This window comes from Oryx dammah, unplaced genomic scaffold, assembly GCF_014754425.2.
Source record: "Oryx dammah isolate SB20612 unplaced genomic scaffold, SCBI_Odam_1.1 HiC_scaffold_25, whole genome shotgun sequence".
Classification (NCBI taxonomy): Eukaryota; Metazoa; Chordata; class Mammalia; order Artiodactyla; family Bovidae; genus Oryx; species Oryx dammah.
Window position 1 is genome coordinate 48,919,322 of NW_024070209.1, and position 22,121 is coordinate 48,941,442.

Here is a 22,121-nt window from a genome sequence, read left to right on the forward strand (position 1 = left end):
TTTTACCCTTGCTGTCCACCGGTCTGGTATCCTCTCCTCACTCTCCAAGTTCAGACTTGACTCAAAAGACAACTCAAAAAAAAAAAAAAAAAAAAAAACACAATGAAAACCCTAGACTGTGATGAGCTTTCTTTTCTTGGAACCATGGGTCAAACACATCAATGCTTCATTAGACCAGGCACAGGGCAGTCCTGATAATAACAAAAGCCACAATAATCATTGTCTGGTGTTTCCTGTGAGGTGGGCCCTGAGCCCAGGCCTTTCACACTGAAGCCCACAGTAATCCTACGAGGTGGACGCTGCCACTGCCCGGACATAGAGAGGTCAGGTAACCTGCTCATGGTCCTGACACTGCTAAGTGATGGTATTGTGCATGCTCAGTCATGTCTGACTCTTTGCGACACCATGGACCATAGCCCACCATGCTCCCCTGTCCATGGGATTCTCCAGGCAAGAATACTGGAGTGGGGTGCCGTGCCCTCCTCCAGGGGATCTTCCCGACCCAGGGATCAAACCCACGTCTTTTACGTTTTCGGCACTGGCAGGCGGGTTCTTTACCCTTAGCGCCACCTGGACAGCCCAAGCTAAGTGGTGGGGTCAGCGCTGAATCCAGCCTTGCTCTTGAAGCCCCAACACAACAAGGCTCTGCTGGAGGAGTGGGCACGGACCATTGGAGGGGTTGGCCACCTGTTACCCTGCAGGAATCTGAGGCCAGCCCTACTATGCCATGGATTTTTCAAAAAATTTTACATATTTTCAAACTTTGTTAAATCACTGTTCTAGCCTCAAATTGTGTCTTAGATGGAACTGGGCCAGTGGGCAAAGGCCATGCCCACTGAGAACAGTGCATCCTGCACCTGACCAGGCACTGCCCTGTGGGGTCTCGCGTTCTAGGACTGGAATCCTTGTTTCCGAGTCTGTGGTGTCAGTTGGCATTTCCCTAATTTACAAGGTAAGTGAGGACAGAGAGCTGGGCTTAGAATTCATCATGTTTTGTGAAATCCTCCATAGCCTCTTGCCCTCTTGGGAAGAACAGGGGAGAGACTTGCCCTTATAGAAATCCTACTGGGTGCCAACGCTGTTCTAGAACTTTCCATGTAGCAGCTCATGTAGTCCTCACCTATTGGGGTGGTAATATTGACCTAGCTTTTTTATTGTTTTTAAACAGAGGAAGATGGTGAATGGTTGAGGCGTTTGGTCTCTCACCTACAGGCACGGGCGTTAGAGACAGTCCCTTGCATGCTTCCCTCCAGCTCAGGGAACACTTGTAAATGACTGTTGATGTGTTCTATCTCCATGGTTCCAGCAAGGAAATCAATTCTTTTCTTTTTGACTGAGCTGTGCACAGCTGGCAGGATCCTAGTTCCCCAATCAGGGAACAAACCCATGCCCTTGGCAGTGAAAGCTTGGAGCCCTAACCACTGGACTGCCAAGGTTGTTGTGCTAAGTTGTATCTGACTCTCTGTGACTCTATGGACTGCAGCAGGCCAGGCTTCCCTGTCCTTCACTGTCTCCCAGAGTTGGCTCAAACTTGTGTCCATGCCATCCGACCATCTCATCCTCTGTTGCCCTCTTCCCTTCTTGCCCTCAATCTTTCCCAGAATCAGGGTCTTTTCCAATGAGTCGGCTCTTAATGTCAGGTGGCCAGGGTATTGGACTGCCAGGGAATTCCCATCAATTCTTAAATTAATTACTGAGGGGACTGTTTATGTTTGAAAGGCTCTCAGTAAGAAATAAAACACTCAGACTCCTGGATACCTAAATTCTCAGAGTTTGGGGGGCCATCCTGTCTGCCTTGAAGACTGAACACTGCCCTAGAGATAAAGGCTTATTCAGCAATATTACTCAGCAGTGTTTGCTAAACCCCTTGGTGGGTGGAGGTGAGGGGCCCCAAAGTGGAAAAGCAAGGTGTCTCAGGGGATAGACCCTTCGTGCTGTGTGGCCAGAGGCAGCCCGGTGCAGACAGAGCCTTGCGTGGATCCTGGGTTCCACAGCTCGTGCACCATGCGATCTGGGCCAGTCTCTGCCTCTTCTACGTTTCAGTTTCCCACCTACAACACAGGGATGATGAGGCTGGAACTAATAGTGCTCACTAACTCGCGGCTGCTCTGAGGGTTAAACTAGTCGAAATCTGTGTTTATAGCCATAACTGACATGTGGCAAACCTCCAGAGTGGTGTTAGTATTTAGAACCCCACGTCAGGGCTTCCCTGGTGGTCCAGTGGTCAAGAATCTGCCTTGCAATGCAGGGGACTCGGGTTCAATCCCTGGTCCGGGAAGATTCCACACGATGCGGGACAACTAAGTCCATGTGCCTCAACTACTGAGCCCTAGAGCCCATGAGCTGCAACTACTGAGGCTGTGCTCTGCAACAAGATGAGCCACGCCAATGAGAAGCCAGTGCACTGCAATTAGAGAGCAGCCTCCACTCACTGCAACAAGAGAAAGCTCTCAGGCAGCTGCAAAGACCAAGCACAGCCGAAAATAAATAAACACTTAAATATAAATGTATATAGAACCCCTATCAAGGCACCTCTGCAACCCACCATGGAAGGGACTGGTCCTAACAGATTTGGTCAAAGAGTCAGGAAGAGCCTGGACGAACCCAACCCTTCGCACTGCTATCAGATGCTCCCTTCGACGGTCTAGAGATAACTTTCTCCTCTGGATGGGTATCAGCTGGGTCTCACTGTTTATAGCGGGTTTTGCTCGATCCTCTTGGGTTTTCCAGGTAGATGATTTGCAAACAGGGATCATTTTACCTACCGTCTTTATTGTCGTGCCTACTATGTCAATGCAACCCCTCTCCATTCCTAGCTCTTCACATTTGTCATTTATTCAAAGGACAAAGCCCTACTTAGCAATGACCTGGGGTCACCGCTAGAGATGCTTGCTAAGGGGAGAAATCGGAGGGCTCAGTAAGGGGCTGGCTGCAGCTGTGTTAGATTGAAGGTCGCCCTAGCAGGGTGGGCAGCTCCTGAGAGAAGTAGGAATTCAACCCCTGAATGAAGACACTCAAGGCTTGTGAAGCAGGGGATAGGCAGGAAGGGAGCCTCTCAGGAGGCAGAGGAGAGCCAGAACTGAGGTCACCATACCACCCAGTAATGGTCCTGTGGCTGGGAGTGCCCCTACCCGACCGGACAAAAGGCTAGGACCCAAAGTGCTGCTGAATCAGCACTGACCTGTGAAGATTACGCCCTGTCCCCTTAGACACCACCTAGGACAAGGTCTTCAAGACGATTTCTCCCTCCAGGATTTTAGGTATATGGAGATGATAATGCCTTTAAAAAAAAACAAAAAACAAAAAACAAGAGACACCCATGTCTCAAGTGGGAGATCCCATTAAAGAAGGTAAACAATTTCCTAACCCACTAACAATCTTACTGGGACTGTCCTATTGATCCAGAGGTAAGACTTTGTGCTTCTACTGCAGGGGGCATGGGTTTGATCCCTGGTTGGGGAACTAAGATCCTGCATGCTGCATAATGTGACCAAAACAAAACCAAACACACATACACCCACCCACACACAAACACAAAATAAACCCCCAAACCAATCTCACTGATTTCCATGTCTAGGACCACCCTAGGTTTACTAACCTTCCAGGACTGGAAATATCGGTCATATATGTGACGGGAATCATCTCATAAGAAGAACAGTTGCAGCAGCAGGTTTCTGTGCAAAGGGGTTGCTTTTCATCACTGAGACCCTGTGTCAGCCCTGGAGATGGCCCTTCCATCTCAGTGCTGTATCTTCTACTCCTCGGGATGGCCCAGGAATCTGCATTTCAGTAAGCATCCAGGGTGCTTCTGGAGCAGAGGTCTGGGACCACACTATGAGAATCACTGTCCTGGGAGTTCTGCAGGCTCAGAGCCCCTGACCATGTACATCCCTACTCCCTCCTCTGACCCAGAAGGCCCTCCCAGACATTCAACTGTGAGCAGCTCCCTTTGGGAGCACAGGCTCCCGGTCAGTGGACAGACCACAGGAAAAGAGGCAGGCTGACCAGTGACTCCAGACATTGCATCTCCCATCCCCAATTATGGAGGATGGATAGGGCTACAGAACATCCAATGAAGCTCTCCCAGCTCATCCAAGTGCCAGCTGGCTTCACGTGCACCTGTGGTCACAGCCTCAAGCAAAGGAAGGAGATGTCCCATGGGTTTCTGTGCCTTTGTGGGTCCTACAATGGGGTCCCCAAATCACCATGCTCCTCTGGGTGCTGCCTGGGGACTGACTTCTGTATTCAGTCTGGGATGTACACATTCATCTGTCCCACTTCGAAAAACCTCTCCTAACCAGAGCACTCTCATCTGTTCACCCTGTGGCACCTTTTAGATTAAGAGAAATATTTAACCCTGTTTTTCGATGACTCCTATAAAACCTATGAAAGACGTGGAGGAAAAAGAAATCGATGACAAACAAATCAGGTTGAACCTGCCAAGCTCAGAATATTTTGAAAACAGTAACCTTTAGCAATTTCTTATTAATTTCATATTGATTCCCATGGGGAAGAAAAAAATTCATTTTTTTATAATCTATCACTTCCTCATGTTAATAAAAAATGAACTGAAGATAGCAAAAATGTAGCCTATAAACATTTTTTTTTCTTCCTGGAATTGTCCCTTCCACAAAAAAAAGGGAGTTCCAAGCATTCCAGAATCTTTCCCTCTGTATTTGCAGGGGATTGGTTCATGACCAACATCCATGGATGGCTGAGTCCCTTATAAGAAACAGCATTGAATCTGCAGATAACCTAGGCACATCCTACTATATCCTTTAGACCATGCCTAGATTACTTATAATACCCAATACAAGGTAAATGCTATATACAAAGCTGTCACTGTGTGATAAATTCAAGTTTTGCTTCTTAGGGATTTCTGGAATTTTTTCCCTGAATATTTTAACCTGCAGTTGGTCAAACTGGTGATTTGAAACTCGCAAATATGGAAGGCAAACTATATTTGGCCCCAGATATGTGGAAAAACTAAAAGTGCGTGTGTGACAGATAAATGCGTATCTAGAAATCACTCTGAAAGCATGCAATGGTAAGAATTTAGCTTTTCAACCATGAAAGAGATATGGCTCACCCCCTCACTTCCTTTGGCCACCCCTGCTATCTCAAACAGTAAAGAATCTGCCTGCAGTGCAAGAGATTTGGATTCAATCCCCGAGTCAGGAAGATCCCCTGGAGAAGGGAATGGGTATGCATTCTAGTATTCTTGCCTGGAGAATTCCACGGACAGAGAAGCCTGGCAGGCTACAGTCCATGGGGTGGCAAAGAGTCAGACATGACTGAGCAACTAACACACTTTCACCTCCTCCGGGTCTCTGCTTAAAAGTCACGTCTGTAAGGCATGTCCTAACATCATCATATATCAGCATCCCAACCTTTACTCTCAGTTTCTTGCTCTCTTCTATTTTCCTCATCAATACCTAACACACTGTTTATTTATTCAGTCTCTCTTTCAACCAGAAGGTAAGCAACTTAAAAGCTGACATTTTCCTCCCTGCTATATACCCAGTACTTTGAAAGTGCCTGACAGGTCAATGTACCCAGTGAAGGACCCCCGTCCATCTGCCCATCCATCCATATGCATGTGTGTGTGCATGCAGATAAGTCACTTCAGTCGTGTCTGACTCTGCAACCCCAGGAACTGTAGCCTGCCAGGCTCATCTGTCCATGGGATTCTCCAGGCAAGAAATACTGGAGTGGATTGCCATGCCCTCCTCCAGCAGATCTTCCTGACCCACGGATTGAACCTGAGTCTCTTATGACTCCTGCATAGCGCCACCTGAGAAGCCCATAAATGAGTACTAAAATTCATTATCCAAATATGGGCTGAAATCCCCATTTGTTTCTGTATCAGTGAAGGTGTTTCTGAAATGTTTGAGAAAAACTTGGAATGAGGAGTAATGTAGCTAAACATTTTTTTGGTGATAGATTACCACCCTTCTTCACAACATCGTTCAGAATGATGTTTCTGGCTGGAGAGTCAAGTCCACATTCCGGTTCGAGGGACCGGGTTTCGAGTGCTCAGTCTTAAAAGACAAATCTTTAGTAGACTGGATATTCCTTATTACTAGGGCAAAATATCTTGTATTGTTATTGTTTCCTGGGGTTTATTTTCTCCTCCTAAAATTACAATACATGCTACAATTTTTTGTTGCATAAAATGAATGAGAATTTCCTTATTAAACTATTAGCTCCTTGAAGGGAGATATTAACTCTAGATTCACAGCACCAAGAATAGTGGCTGGCCCAGAAAAGAGCCTTAAAGCAAGTTTAATGAGATCAAAGAGCCTCAGTTTAAAGACTCTCTGCCTGGTCTGGTTTAGCACAAATCCTGTTCTCAACTCAGTGTCTGCCTCATGCTAGCTGTAGGATTTCAGGCTCTGGAACTGATTTTCCAAAAAATTGAATGAAATGATAACTTACAAACGGCATCCATTTTGAAGCCTGGGGATAGCTTGGCAGTCAATCGGTAAGTGGCAGGGGTGACTCTTTTGTCCCTAAAATGCAGACAGAACCAGCTTGTGGGAAAGTTGGTGCCCTTTCTCCCACCCACGCCAAACTGACTCTCCTTGTTGGTGGCCTTTTTATCACCGAGACCTTTTGCATTAGTTTTTAACCAGACTGGCTGCATTCCTCCCTGACCCTATGGGGCTATGTGACCACAGAATGTGTTAGTGGGGTTTAGGGTTGTGTGCCAAGTCAAGATTCTGGTGGACACTTAAAATGACAGTGCAAAAGCTACATGAACAATCATGGACAAGAAGCCTGGCAGGCTACAGTCCTGGGGTCACAAAAGAGTCAGACACAACATTTATTTATTGGCCGGACCACAAGGCGTTTGGGATCTTAGCTCTCCAACCAGAGATTGAACCTGTGCCCCCCTGCCTTGGAAGCGGGGTCTTAATGCTGAACCATGAGGGCAGTGCCTCCACTGTTCTTAAAATCCATTAGAGTTGGGAAGTCATTATATGAAAAACATCAAATAAAGGATGAGAATTGACAAGCACTCCTATCTGCTGCCCCCAAAGTCTTCTATCAATATATCCATAGCCCCCGAGTGCAGAGGCTCATGACAATTTATCTGGACAGGAATCTATCACTTCAAGACTAGAAATACTCAACCTTTGGTTGACAATCAGTTCTACAGATGTGTGGTATCTTTGCTGCCAGAAAACAAAGACTTTTAATACACACTTTTCCCGCTGCCCTCAGCTCTAAGGCCAGCACTCTACTGAGAGGGAAATGGGCAGTAAACTTCCTATAGGGGCCGGGGGGCTATTGTTGGATATTGTTTTTAAAAACATCTTTCTTGTTTTTCCATTTACAAAAGCAATATATATATTATTATTATTTTAAAACAACCTGAAACATGACTCAAATTTAGAAAATGAAAAGTTCTCCAAACTCCATGAACTTCCAGGTAGTTTTCTATGCACAGATTAAAGAAAAAACCTAAAGCATACCTTTAACAAAGATGTTTTTTCTTTGTTATAAAGAAAACCAAAAAATGAGGTACGAATTCTGCCCCGTTGACTTAGTTTAAACTTAAAAAGTTGTTGAGAGTGTGGAAAGTCATTGTTATGCTGTTAATAGAAGTATAATTTCTATTCACATGTCTATTTACAGAAAGTCTTTTTCTAGATGGCATTTTGGCCAAATTTATTAAAATTTAAAATGCACATATATCATTAGACCCAGTAAATCTGCTATTAGGAATCTGTTCTAGAGAAAGACAAACTTATGGGCACAAAGAGACATGGACAAGAGGTTCTTTCCTTTCTTTATTTTTGAATGTTTATCAAAATGGGAATGGTTCCAAGGTAATCTTTACTGCGGAATGTAACATAGCAGCTAAGAAGAATGAGGTTGACCCATATGTACTGATCTGGAAAGGTCTCTGAGATACACTAAGTGGAACCACACACACACACATGTTACTAAGTATGAATAATATGACTCTCCTTGTGTTAAAAAAATTTTACGAAATAATCATAGTAGCTATGTACAACTGGCCTACCATATCCTCGAGTTTCACATCTCAGGATTCAGCCAATTGCAAAACAAAAATATTTCAAGGAAAAAATAAATTCCAGAAAGTTCCAAAAAGCAAAACTTGAATTTGCCATGCACCAGCAAATGCTATTTACACAGCATTAAAAAAAAATTTTTTTTTCCTTCACCAAGCCTTTCGGCATTCAGAATTTTAGTTCCCCGGTCAGGGATTGATTGAACACATGCCCCCAGCAGTGGAAACATGGAGTTTCAACCACTGGCCAGGGAAGTCCCATACATAGCATTTATATTGTAGTAAGTATTATAAGTAATCTAGAAATGATTTAAAGTATAAGGGAGGATAAACATGGGTTATACACAAATATTACAGGCATACCTTCGGAGATATTAAGGGTTCAGTTTGAAACCACTCAATAAATAAAGCAGATAAAGCAAGTCACATGAATTTTTTGGTTTCCCAGTTCATATAAAAGCTGTGTTGAGGTCCAGTTAAGTGTACAACAGCATTTTATCTATAAAAAATGTACATACCTTAATTAAAACCCACTTTATTTGGCTTCCCTGGTGGTTCAGTGGTAAAGAATCCACCTGCCAATGCAGAAGACTCAGGTTCAATCCCTCGTCTAAAAAGATCTCCTGTGCCTCAGAGCAACTAAGCCCGTGCACCTCAACTATTGAGCCTGTGCCCTAGAGCCCAGGAGCTGCAACTACTGAGCCTACCCAGAGCCTGTGCTCTGCAAGAGGAGAAGCCTGAGCACAGCAACTAGAGAGTAGCCCCTGCTCTCTGCAACCAAAGTCCAAGCAGCACCGAAGACCCAGTACAACGGAAACAACAACAACAACAAAATTCTATTGCTCATCATCTGAGCAATGGATTCCCTGGTGGCTCAGACGGTAAAAGTGTCTGCCTACAATGCAGGAGACCCGGGTTCGATCCCTGGGTGGGGAAGATCCCAAGAGAAGGAAACGGCAACCCACTCCAGTATTCTTGCCTGGAAAATCCCATGGACGGAGGAGCCTGATAGGCTACAGTCCACGGGGTTGCAAAGAGTCAGACATGACTGAGCAACTTCACTTCACATCATCTGAACCTTCAGGTTGTAATCTTTTTGCAATAATAATATCAAAGAACACTGATCATAGACCACCAAGACAAATATGAGAAAGTTTGAAATGCTGCTAGAATTACCAAAACGTGACATAGACATGAAGTGAACAAATGCTGTTGGAAAAAGGTCACCAGAAGACTTGCTTAATGCAGGGTTGCCACACACCTTCAATTTGCAAAAAACAAAATTTGTGAAAACTCTGCCAAGTGCAATAAATCAAAGCACATTAAAACAAGGTATACCTGTATGCCATTTTATGTAAGGGACTTGTGCATCCTCCAATTTTGTGATCCACAGTAGGAGATCCTAGAGCAAACCTACCACAGATAACAGAGGAATAACTGTATGTATGTGTTCAAATCAGCCTGGAAGCCCAGAGTGTGGAGTAAAATGAAGCTAGAAAGAGAGAGAAAGGAAGAAGAGGTCAAGATAGAATTTTATTTCCCTTGTATTGCTTGAATGTTTTACTACAATTAGCATGCATGCCTCTCATAAGTGTAAAAAAGAGTGATGAGGACTTTCCTGGTGGTCCAGTAGCTAAGACTCCGTGCTCCCAAATGCAGAGGGCTCAGGTTTGATCCCAGGTCAGGGAACTAGATCCCGCATGCTGCAACTAAGATTCTGCATGCCGAAAATAAGACCAGGCACAGACAAATAAATAAATAAATATTTTTACAAAAATCTATAAAAAATGATGAAACAAAATCTTTAATCCAGTTGATATACTTGATTTTAGCATGATGTAGGGACTTAGCTCCTCCTTCCAAGTCATCCTTTTCTCTCTATGTGCTTGAGCCTGTTTGAGTTCTTTAGTCCATTATCACTTGCTGTGGTTTTACAGAACACTTCAACATCCTTTACAATACTTTAAGAAGTACCTTTTAATTTCTTTTAAACTTCTAACATTTTAATCTATTTGGAATTTTCTTTCATGAAATAATTTCCTATTTAGTCTTGAGTCTGATCTACCCATAATATGAACTTGCATTTCAGTGACTCTGGGCTGTCTAGCTACTCAAGAATTAATATCTTCATTTTTTTTAATGTTATTTATTTATTTTTATTTTTGGTTGCACTAGGTCTTAACTGCTTTGCTTGGGCTTTCTCTAGTTGCAGCGAGCAGGGGCTAATCTCTAGTTGCAATGAGCTGCTTTCTTATTGAAGTGGCTTCTCTTGTGGCTCAGCTGGTAAAGAATCCACCTGCAATTCAGGAGACCTGAGTTTGATTCCCTGGGTTGGGAAGATCCCCTGGAGAAGGGAAAGGCTAGCCATTCCAGTATTCTGGCCTGGAGAATTCCATGGACTGTATAGTCCATGGGGTCGCAAAGAGTCAGACACGACTGAGCAGCTTTCACTTTCACTTGCTCTTGTTTTGGAGCATGTGCTCTTAGGGTGTGTGGGCTCAGTAGTTCAAGCGCTCAGGCTTAGCTGCTCCAAGGCATGTGGGATCTTCCTAGAGGAATCAAACCCACGTCCCCTGCAATGGCAGGTGGATTCTCAACCACTGGACCACCAGGGAAGTCCCAGAATTAATATCTTCAAACACACGATACTGAGTTAGTATCTCATCTGTGGTAGAGTGACTTGCAGTGTTCTGGTCATTTTAGTTAATCTGATGTTAAGATGGACACAGTACCTGAGGCAGAGTGCTAGGTTTTAAATGTGAGAAATGCTATTGAAACTCACGGTTCTTGGAGAATACACACTAACCTTTCATAAGAGTAAGGAAGGATTTTAGCTTTCTATAACATCCTAGGGTCCGTATTTGCCTCTCCATTAAAATAACTCAGGACCTCAAGTTTCTTGGCACTACAGTAGGATGCTGGAGCCCTCACGTCCCTTGGCCTGCTCTACTGTTCCAAGATTATCAAACTGCCTTGCACAGAAGGAAGCTGGGGCCCTAACTTTTGGGGATGATAAAAACCTGCCTGTCTGCCTGCTAAGTTGCTTCAGTTGTGTCCAGCTGTTTTTGACTCCCATAGACTGTAGCCTGTCAGGCTTCTCTGTCCATGGGATTTTCCAGGCAAGAATACTGTAGTAAGTTGCCATGCCCTTCTCCATGGGATAAAAATCTACCCCCTACATTAACCAAAGACCTCAAATATAAGAGCTAAAACAACAAAACTCTTAGAGCATAGACATAAATTTTCATGACAGGATTAAACAATGGTGTTTAGATATTACATACAAAGCACAAATGACAAAAGAAAAAAATAAATGATCAATGTTTAAGACTTCTGCGCCTCAAAGAATACTATTGAGAAAATGAAAAGACAACCCACAGAATGGGAAAAATATTTTCAACTCATAAGTCTAATAAGGATCTACTGTTAACAGTACATGGGCTTCCGAGGTGGTGCTAGCAATAAAGAATCCGCACGCCAATGGAGGGGACATAGGAGACACAGGTTCGATCCCTGAGTTGGGAAATGGCATCCCACTTCAGTATACTTGCCAGGAGAATCCTAAGAACAGAGGAGCCTGGCAGGCTACAGATCATGGGGTTGCAAAAAGTCAGACACGACTGAGAATCTGAGCCCATTTAGAATACATAAAAACTCTTATAACTCAATAATAAAAAGGCAAATAATTCAATTTTAAAAGATCAAAGATTTGAATGGATATTTTTCTAAAGAAGACATGCCAGGGGCCAAGCAGCACGTAAAAAGATGCCAAACAGCATTGGCCACAAGGAAAATACAAACCAAAACTATAATGAGATATCTACCCACACCCACTAAGGTGGCCATAATCAAAGAGACAGGCAGTAACAAGTGCTGGTGAGAATGCAGAGCACTGGGATCCTCATACACTGCTGACGGCAATGTAAAATGGTAGACCCACACTGGAAAACAGACTGGCATTTCCTCAAATTTTAAACAGAGAGCTGTCGTATGGCCCAGCAATTCCACTCCTAGGCACTGATACATACCCAAGATAATTAAAAACACACAAACCCTTATACACAAATATAACCCCAATGGAGTGGGTTGCCATTTTTTCCTCCAGGGGATCTTCCCAACCCAGGGATTGAAGCCGAGTCTCCTTTGTCTCCTGCATTGCAGGTGGATTCTTACTCACTGAGCCATCAAGGAAGCCCTGCACAAACATAGATATTCATAATTGCTGCTGTTCAGTCACTAAGTTGTATCCGACTTTTTGCAACCCCATGGACTGCAGCACACCAGGCTTCCCTATCCTTCATGTCTCCCAGAGTTTGTTCAGATTCACGTCCGATGAGTTGGAAATACTATCTAACCATCGGATCCTTTGCTGCCCTCTTCTCCTTTTGCCTTCAATCCTTACAAGCATCAGGATCTTTTCCAATGAGCTGACTGTTCACATCAGGTAACCAAAGTACTGGAGCCTCAGCTTCAGCATCAGTCCTTCCAGTGAATATTCAAAGTATTCATAATACTATTCAAAGTACAAGAAAGTGGAAATAATCTGTTCATCAACTGATGAATGGGTAAGCAAAATGGGGTATATTCCCCCAGAGGAATATTAGTCAGCCATAAAAAAGGAAAGTATACTGATTTACACTGTAATATGAGTAAACCTTGAAAACATTATGCCAAGTGGAAGAAGCCAGTTACAAAAGGTCACATGTTGTATGATTCCATTTATACAAAATGTCCAGAATAGGCAGCTCCCCTCAAAGCAGATGAGTGGTTGCCAGAGGTTCGAAGGAGGGGACAAGGGAGTGTTAAGTCACCCAGTCAAGTCTGATTCTTTGCAACCCCACGGACTGTAGCCAACCAGGCTTTTCTGTCCATAGAATTCTCCAGGCAAGAATACTGGAATGGATTGCCATTTCCTTCTCCCTCTCTGCCTTTGAGGGAGGAGACAAAGGAGAGTGACTACTAACGGGTTAGGTTTCTTTTTGGAAGGATGAAAATGGTCTGGAATTAGATAGCGGTGATGGTTGCACAACTCTGTGAACATACTAAAACCACGAAATTTTTCACTTTAATAAAAGGGTGACTGGTATGGTATGTAAATTATATCTCAATAAAGTAAATAAATAGGATTTTCAAACCATTAAAGGAATGAGAGAAAATATCTTGTACAATATATCTGGAAATAAGCCTGAATCTTTACATCCAACTGCTGCTGCCAAGTCGCTTCAGTCGTGTCCGACTCTGTGCGACCCCGTAGACAGCAGCCCACCAGGCTCCCCCGTCCCTGGGATTCTCCAGGCAAGAACACTGGAGTGGGTTGCCATTTCCTTCTCCAACTGGCATATCCCAAACAATGATCCCTAATCTTGGCCTCCCATTAGAATCACCCGGGGAACTTTTAAAAACACACCGATGCTTGGACCTTCTTCCCAGAGGTGGCGATTTAATTGGTCTGGGGTGGGGCCTAGCGAATATTGGTTCTCAAAAGCTCCCTGGTTGATTCTAATGCGCAGACAGAACTGAGAACTGGCTGCCCTAGAATTTGAGCTTTCAAAAGAGTCCCTGGTGTTGGTTTAGATATCTGTTATTTAATCCTTTCTCATAAACATGAGACAAACAAAAATTTAAATGGCTCACAGTTTCTGGCTTGTTAGAGCTGGGATTTTGTTGTCTCTTCTATATTAAAAAAAAAAAAATCAGCAGGTTGCCATTTTATAGACAGAATCTGAAGTACAAAATGTCTAAGACACACACCGACGTCACCATAGTGAGCTGGGGTGGAGACTGAATCACAGCTGAGTCCCTGGGAACCTAACTTACTTCTTTTAGTAACTCGGATGGAACGTCCACTCGGCACCGGTGTTGCTGGCCCAGGAGGATGGAGGATGGATGGAGCCTCAGTCTGAGAAAACTGCAAATGCTCAAGTCCACCAACCTGACCTTCGGATTTGGTTAAATGGAGCCACCCCTCTGCCTCCCCTGACAACAAAGCCTTTTTCTTAAAAGGCTGGGAAGATGAGGCTATTTCACTTCCTCAGCTCAGGTAAGCCACCTCTCAAGGGCTCATCTACCTAGAACACTACTTGTCTGATTTTCATTTTTTCCCTAAGCTGGTAAAACCCATATCAGGTCTGCTTTAGGCTCTATGTTCGTTTGGAAGCCCCAAAGCTGTTTCCAATTGGCAATGTCACGGTCAGTGTGTGTTGTTCATTAGTCTATTTGTGGGAGGCTGTCCGGGCCCCCATCCAGCCCCCACCTGCGGGAAATTCTTCCCTGATCCGAGAACCCACCAGGCGCCCCGAGACCAGGAACGAGGCGGCTGCCTCCACCTCCCCTATGCTCTAAACGGACACACACACGGCGGTTGTCTGGGTTCTGATCTTGCTGAGGAAGCTCTCGATGATTCTCTGGCCCTTCTTTCTCTCTTACTGAGCTGTTTTATAAGTTGAATGCTAATCTGGGTTTCTTAACAATGTCGCCTTTGACGAAAAGCTAATAAAACCCCAAACGGGAAATCCAGGAGTCATGGAGATGCCACGTGACTGTAACCTAAGGTTGTTGGTCAACTTGATTGGGTTTTTGAGCTCATACACCATCTGGGGGCCTCAGTTCCCGTCCACCTTTGTGCAAATAAAGAAGATCTTTGTCTTTCCTCACAGCAAATAAGGGCCTGAACCTTTCTGAGGAGTCCTGTAGACCCAGGACCACTGCACGCCCCTCTCTAGGGCTGTGGCCCCACCAGAGCTCTGGGCAGAGGCCCCCAGCTCTGCTGAGCAGCCACCTCCGCAAGAGTCAGAGGGACCCCTGCCCCAAAGCTGGCCACTCCACACAACCAAGAAGCTGCCAAACCTGCAGGGAAGGAAACCTTTTGGTTAAGGAATGCAAATCCTCTACATGATAACCAGATAAGTCAGTGAGAAGGATAAGTGTGTTTTTCTGTGTCCTGACATCCATGGTTATAAGGTTGGGCGCAGTCTTCTATCAGTCACTGCTGCTAAGTCACTTCAGTCGTGTTCGACTCTGTGTGACCCCATAGACGGCAGCCCACCAGGCTCCCCCGTCCCTGGGACTCTCCAGGCAAGAACACTGGAGTGGGTTGCCATTTCCTTCTCCAATGCATGAAAGTGAAAAGTGAAAGGGACATCACCTAGTAATTTATTTCTGATTCTTGTTTTTAATGGAAAAGTGTTGAGACAAACCTTGATTTCCACAGATAAGTGGTAGCAAATGCTAACAGGCTTTTAGGAGAGTGCTTTTGCACCTTAAAAAGGTCTTTACTTAAATCAGTGTTTCTCAGCCTTTCTTTCATTATTGCTCACCCCACTAAGGAGCTGTGGTGGACATTTTTGTCTCACTGTGCCCCTCCCTCTTCCATGAAACACTGGGTATCTGTTTACATAGCGTGACCCTTTGGAGGGCCATGAGCCATTGCCATCGCTAAATTTTCTTCATCTCCTTGGGGATAATACCTTTCTGGTTGAGAATGCATGAGTCCAGTGGATCCAAATCTCTTTTTTTAAAAAAATATATTTATTCATTCATTCATTTATTTAAGACTTATTTGGCTGTGTCGGGTCCTAGTTGGGACACATGGACTCTCATGCGCTCATGGTCCGAGTTGTGGTGCGTGGTCTCTACAGCATGTGGGCAAGCGAGAGAGCTTAGCTGCTTCGCAGTCTATAGGATCTTAGTTCCCTGACCCAGGATTGAACACGCATCCCCGGCATTGCAAGGCAGATTCTTGACCACTGAAGTACCAGGGAAGTCCCTGGATCCAAATCTTGAAATAACGACAGAAAATTTCTGTTTCAAAGAGTCGTTAAAACAATAATATTAGAAGCAACAATGGAAAATTCTTATGTGGTATTTATTATTTGTCAGATGCTGTTCTAAGTGCATATATATATACATACATACATACACACATACATATATACATATATATATATACACACACACACATATACATATAAAAACTTGTTTAAAAGCCTTGTAATATCATTACTATCACCCTTATCTTTTGGTGGTGCAGCTTATGGGACCGTATCTTCCTGACCAGGAGCCCAGGCAGCAAGAGCACTAACTCCTATCCACTGGTCCGCCAGGGATGTCCTTCCTTATTTTAAAAGATGAAGAAATTATGGCACAGAGAGGTTAGGTAACCTGCCCAAGACCACACAAGTGGTACAGGGACTCATGCCCATCCTCCACACCCTAAACCATTAGGCAATGCCGGCTTCCCGTGCTACTGCAACAACCGGATATTTCCTCATCAGGCATACAAAAGTCAAATAAGATGTACCCCAAACTTGCCACAAGCCTGAAACCATCCATCAGGGGACAATTACACAAGGCAACATACCACACTTAGCAGACTGGCCACTGAACCATGAAGACGCACAAGCCAACCTCACCAATGGCAGGTGTGAGCATCTAGGTGACGGCCAGGGAGCAAACTGCGCATGCCTGAACCCAGAACGAAACTGGGGCTGGGCTACAAGCGTCCTAACCAACACCATGTTTACAAGGAATTCCAATACCGACAGAAAGTGGCAGGGGCCTCCCCGGCAGCTCCATCAGTGCACTGGTGGTCTCCAGTACGTTGAAATGTGGAATATTTAATCACACATGGTTTATTTTGATTACTTGGTAAAAAGAGAATTAAAAAAAAATCAAGTCCAATGTTTGAGCAACTCTCAAAACACCAGACCCACAGAGAAGAGTTTGAACCATGAGAAGACCCTGCAAGGCTTTTGGTCTCAAAATCCAGCCCCCTACAAGGTCCCAGCACTCGGGTCTTGATATGGCTTCCCAACTCTTGCCCCTCTGATCTTCCTAGTCATGTCTCCCAGCCTCATTTCCCACCAAAGACCTGATTCAATCTGAGTCGGGGGGCAGGACCCACCATCACTGGCCCCTGAGCTCCCCATGCACGCATGCTCGGTTGCTCAGTCGTGTCTAACTATTTGTGACCCCATGGACTGTAGCCTGCCAGGCTTCTCTTCTCTGTCCATGAGATTCTCCAGGAAAGAATACTGGAGTGGGTTGTCACTGCCTCCTCCAGGGGATCGTACCCCCCACTCATGCATCTCCTGCACTGGCAGGCAGATTCTTTACCACTGAGCCACCTGAGAAGCTCCCTAAGCTCCCCAAGTGATTCCAACGTGTGGCGGGCTTGAGACCCACAGTTCTAGTCCTGATCGTCTGATTTTCAGAAGTTAACCCAACTGTGAGCAGGATCACACTCAGCTGGTCCAGTCCCTCAAGTGTACCTGAAAATACACCACTCGAACGTCTGTTCTTACTCACCACCGTCAGAGGAGGGGACGAGCTCTTGACCTAAGAATGTGCTCCCACTCATGACTGCTTTCCCTCCGTTCATTTATCTATTAGTTACTGAATGTCTACTTAGTGTCAGCAGCTGGGAAATCAAAACAGATATGCACATATTCATGTGTTGCTTCCAGTGTTACAGAATAAAGACAGTAAGGAGATCAAACCAGGCAATCCTAAAGGAAATCAACTCTGAATATTCATTGGAAGGACTGATGCTGAAGCTGAAGCTCTAATACTTTGGGCACTTGATGTGCGGATCTGACTCACTGGAAAAGACCCGGATGCTGGGAAAGTTTGAGGGCAGGAGGAGGAGGGGGTGACAGAGAATGAGATAGCTGGATGGCAGCACCGACTCAATGGACATGAGTTTGAGCAAATTTTGAGAGATAGTGAAGGATGGGGAAGCCTTGCGTGCTGTAGTCTATGGGGTCGCAAAGAGGTAGACATGAATGAGAAACTGAACAACCAAAGAAAAAAGAACAGGGTGGAGGGCGGGTAAGGGGAATTAGTTATCTAAGTAAGAAGTGAGGGTAATAACCTTCTAGGCAAAGCAAATCCCAAGCTTGAGCCCCAGGAACAGAGGGGTTTGGACAATCTGAAACCAGGCTAATGAGGCTGGGAGCATGAAGGGCTGAGGATGAGGTGGGGGTTCCACTGTGGAGGGGCTTGCTCCCCCCACCCCCCACCATGACCATCCAGGAAGGCAGCAGTGAAATCACTGCACTGGGGTGTGTGCTGGGCGGTGAGAAGGCCTCACTCACGGTGGCTTGGCTTCCTGTCTGTCAGTTAGGAACAGGAATAATCACAGTGCCGATTCCAGGTGGGGGTGGTGATGAACTGCCGTCTAGAAGCAGTGGTTCTTGACTTTGCCTACATGCTGGAATCACCCGGAGTCTTTTCAAGTCCTGGTGCTTGGGTCCCACCACCAGGTGATAGACTGTCAAAGCTCCCAGCTGATTCTAACCCACAGCTGGACTGAGAACCACTGCCTGCAGAGCACTGGAAGAATGCCAGGCCCAAGGGAAGTGCTTGAAAAATACAAGCTGTTACCACTGGTGTCTCCAGTCCTTCCTCCTACCTGTCTTTAAAAATGTTCAAGCTCCCAATCAGAAATATCTCTTAGCTTCTCTATGCAGATGAATTCTGTGATAAAACTTTGAAAACTGTTCAGCAGCCAGATTCATAGAGACACAGGTAGGTGGGGAGTTGCCTTGGGGAGTTATTATTTAATAGGTGTGGAATTTCAGTGTGGAAAGATAAAAGTCCTGGAGATGTATGACGTATGATGGTCAAATAACACTATGACTATACTTAACTATACTAACTTATGTGCACTTAAGAATGGTTAAGATGGTAAATTTTATGCGATGGGTGTTTTACCACAATTTTTAAAAACCTGCTTAAAATACTGTTTATTGGATGTCCCTAGCGGTCCAGTGGTTACGAATCCATCTGCCAATGCAGGGGATATGGGTTCGATCCCTGCCTGGGAAGACTCCACGTGCCTCGAAGTAACGAAAGCCAGCGTGAGGCAATTACTGAGCCTATGCTTAGAGCCTGTGCTCCGCAACAAGAGAAGCCACAGCAATGAGAAGCCCATGCTCAGCTAGAGAAAGCTCATGTGCAGCAACGAAGACACAGCACAGTAATAAAAAAAAATTAATTAAAAATAAAATACTGTTTATTTATATTCACAATATCTTTCAGTGCCCATAGAATATAAGAAATGTTAACTTGAAAAATAATGAGAAGAATACATTTATCCTTTTTGTTTTTAGAATTTGTCTGACAGAAACGTCACATTTGTGTAAACATACAAGTATGCTCAGCGAGGCATGTTGCAATAGGGCAAAAAAGCATAAACGACCTAGAAGTTTGTCACCAGGGGAATGGTCCAAGGAGTCAAAGACCGTCTTGGGAATACTATGCAACCAGGAAGAAGAATAGGATGAGCTGTCTCTGCGGGTGCTGACATGCATGAATAATACTATTCAGGGAGAGATCCGGCCTCCTGGCATCTAAAGTCCCTTCCCATGTTTAGGAATCCCTGCCGCCTTTATGAGTCCTGGTGGGAGGCAGGATCCTCCTCTCACCCTGAAGGTTGCAAACAGACAGCAGCAGGGTTCTTACCAGTCCGGTTTTGTGGCATAGTTGTGGCCACTGCCTGGGCTGCTGTCTAGTTTCCACAGTTTGAGTCCACAGCCTTCCTAGCAAGTCTGGGAACCACCCTGAGGTCCCTTAAAGAAATGCCTCTTCTGCTGATATCAGTCAGTTGATATCTACTGCTTGCTACTAAGAACCCTAGTGATACAAATATTCAGAGTAAGACTCTGGTCCCTCCTGTTTTGGTGGAAAGAGCCCATGTTCACTGACCATTTCTCTCTCAGTTTATTCCCCTCCTCTCCTCCCATCACTCAGATAGTCTTCATCCCCCCACTCCTAAAGGCCATGGTCCTGGGCCCTCTATCCATTCACATGCATACCCTCACACCCACCAAACACAGGGCAAAGGTTTCTAGAAACAGTGAGCCTACTCTGCAATAACTGACACCCAAGTGCTATTATTTTACATGAGCCCTAATCACATGAGGGTTATTTTTAACTTACAATTTTGAAATAATTTCAGACCTACAGAAAAGTTGCAAGAATAGTAAAATAAACTCCCTCCACGTAAATACCCCAAATGTAAACATTTCATTTACCCTCCTCTCTGTCCATAGAGCTTTTTTCCCTCGGAAACACTTTAGTCTAAGTTGCACAGAAGATACCCTTTTGCCTGTAAATACTTCAGCATGCATTTCCTTAAAAAGACATTTTCTTATGTTACCAGGTTATTTAGTCAGGAAATTAACACTAATACAATGCTATCATCCAATCTGCAGACTTCATTCAAATGCTGCCATTTGTCCCAATAATGTCCTTTAAAGCAAGAAAAAAAGAGAGAGAGAGAAAGAAATAGAACAAACCCATGGTCCAGGATCCGATCCAAACTGAACAATGCTCAGACTGGACTTGCCAGTTTCTAGACATGTCCATCCAGATTGGATAAGCCCTTTCCTCTCTGGGCTCCATGCTTCCTCACCCTTGAGAATAAAAGGTCAAAGAAGCCACGGGAACTTTAGTGACTTCTCTGTATGTTAAAGGCAATCAGCCAGGGAGGTCACCGCTTCCCCAGGCAAGGACATGATTCAACTAATTGAAAAAAGAGAAGCTAATTTTATGGAGTGAGTACTAGGTGTCAGTGCTGTCCTTGTCAATGCATCAGCTCACCTAAGCCTCCTTCCTGCCCATTTCCACTGTTATCCCCCTTTTGCAGATGAAGAAACTGAGTTTGCAGGAGTTAATCTACTCAAGGTCTTTCAATACTTAAACTCAGAAATGAGGTGGGAGGAAAACACACCTTGTCATTCTCAATCTGACTAATCTTCTCTAGACTGAAATAAGTGCCCCCGACTGCATGCCTGGTCACTTCAGTCCGAGTCTTTGCAACCCCACAGACTGCAGTCCTCCAGGGGCCTCTGTCCCTGTGATTCTCCAGGCAAGAATACTGGAGTGGGTTGCCGTGCCCTCTTCCTCTGGGGGATCTTCCCAACCAGGGGATTGAACCTGCATCTTCTGTGCTGCAGGTGGATTCTTTACCCACTGAGCCACCAGGGAAACCTGTCCTAGATTAGAGGGGAGCCAAATCTCCAAGGCTGCAGCAGCCCTGGATACAGCACAGAATCCCCTAGGAAGAGGAGACCTCAGTGGAAACAAAACTGTACCAAGGGGACGTCGCTGGTGGTTCCGTGGTTAAGGATCCATCTTGCAACACAGGGGATGTGGGTTTGACCCCTGGTTGGGGAACTAAGGTCCCACATGCCACAGAGCAACTAAGCCTTCATGCCACAGCTACAGAGTCCATGTGCTACAATGAAAGATCTTGAGTGCTGCAACTAAGACCCAACACAATCAAATCAATTAATTAACTTTAAAAATATGTCAAAAATATATACTTAAAGAAAAAAAAAACTATACCAAGTTCCATGCTGCAAGATGATCTCTCTTGGTGGCCTGGAGCTGAATGTTTGTCCTCTTGTCAAGAAGAGCTTTGCCCTATGGAGCTGAATATAAAGTCTTGTCCCTTCTTGAGACACATCCAACAAAGAAAGGACTTTCTAAGACACTAAGGGCTTCCCAGGTGATGCTAGTGGTGAAGAATCTGCCTGCTAATGCAGGAGATGTTAAGAAACATGAGAGATGCAGTTTTGATTCCTAGGTTGGGAAGATCCCCTGGAGGAGGGCAGGACAACCCACTCCAGTATTCTTGCCTGGACAATTGCAAGGAGCCTGGACAATTGCAAGGAGCTTGGCGGGCTACAATCCATGGGGTGGCAAAGAGTCAGACATGACTGAGTGACTTAGCATGCACAAAAGGCACTAAATATTAGAGAATTGACCACATACTCTGATTCCATTGCTGACCGTAGGAGGGATCCCATTTCACAGCCAGGTTCTGTAACCCACCCCAGGATGAGCTGATCTTGGACCCAGGTCTGGGAACCCTCACAGAGTGCCTGCGCCTTTCAGAACAAGCTGTTGGGGCCAGATGTTCTAAAGCTGGCATCATGGTAAGCAGATCCACACCCCTCCAGTAGTCATGGAGCAAATCTCCTTCCTCAGGAGGAAATGACCACGCATTTGTCCTAGTGGGTTCTCAACGACCTCCCAAGGTTATGTGGTGCATGTCCCTTCATGTTCTTGGCAC

At 44.9% G+C, this 22,121-nt stretch overlaps 1 protein-coding gene and 1 non-coding gene across 2 annotated transcripts in view; one reads left to right on the forward strand and one right to left on the reverse strand.

The window, feature by feature from the left end:
- Nucleotides 1-22,121, reverse strand: part of TCF7L1 (transcription factor 7 like 1) — a 193,618-nt gene that overhangs the window by 101,163 nt on the left and 70,334 nt on the right. The gene's annotated exons all lie outside the window — the stretch shown is intronic.
- TRNAC-ACA lies at nt 8,905-8,977 on the forward strand. Its single transcript has one exon. It is a non-coding gene; the product is annotated as a tRNA-Cys (tRNA).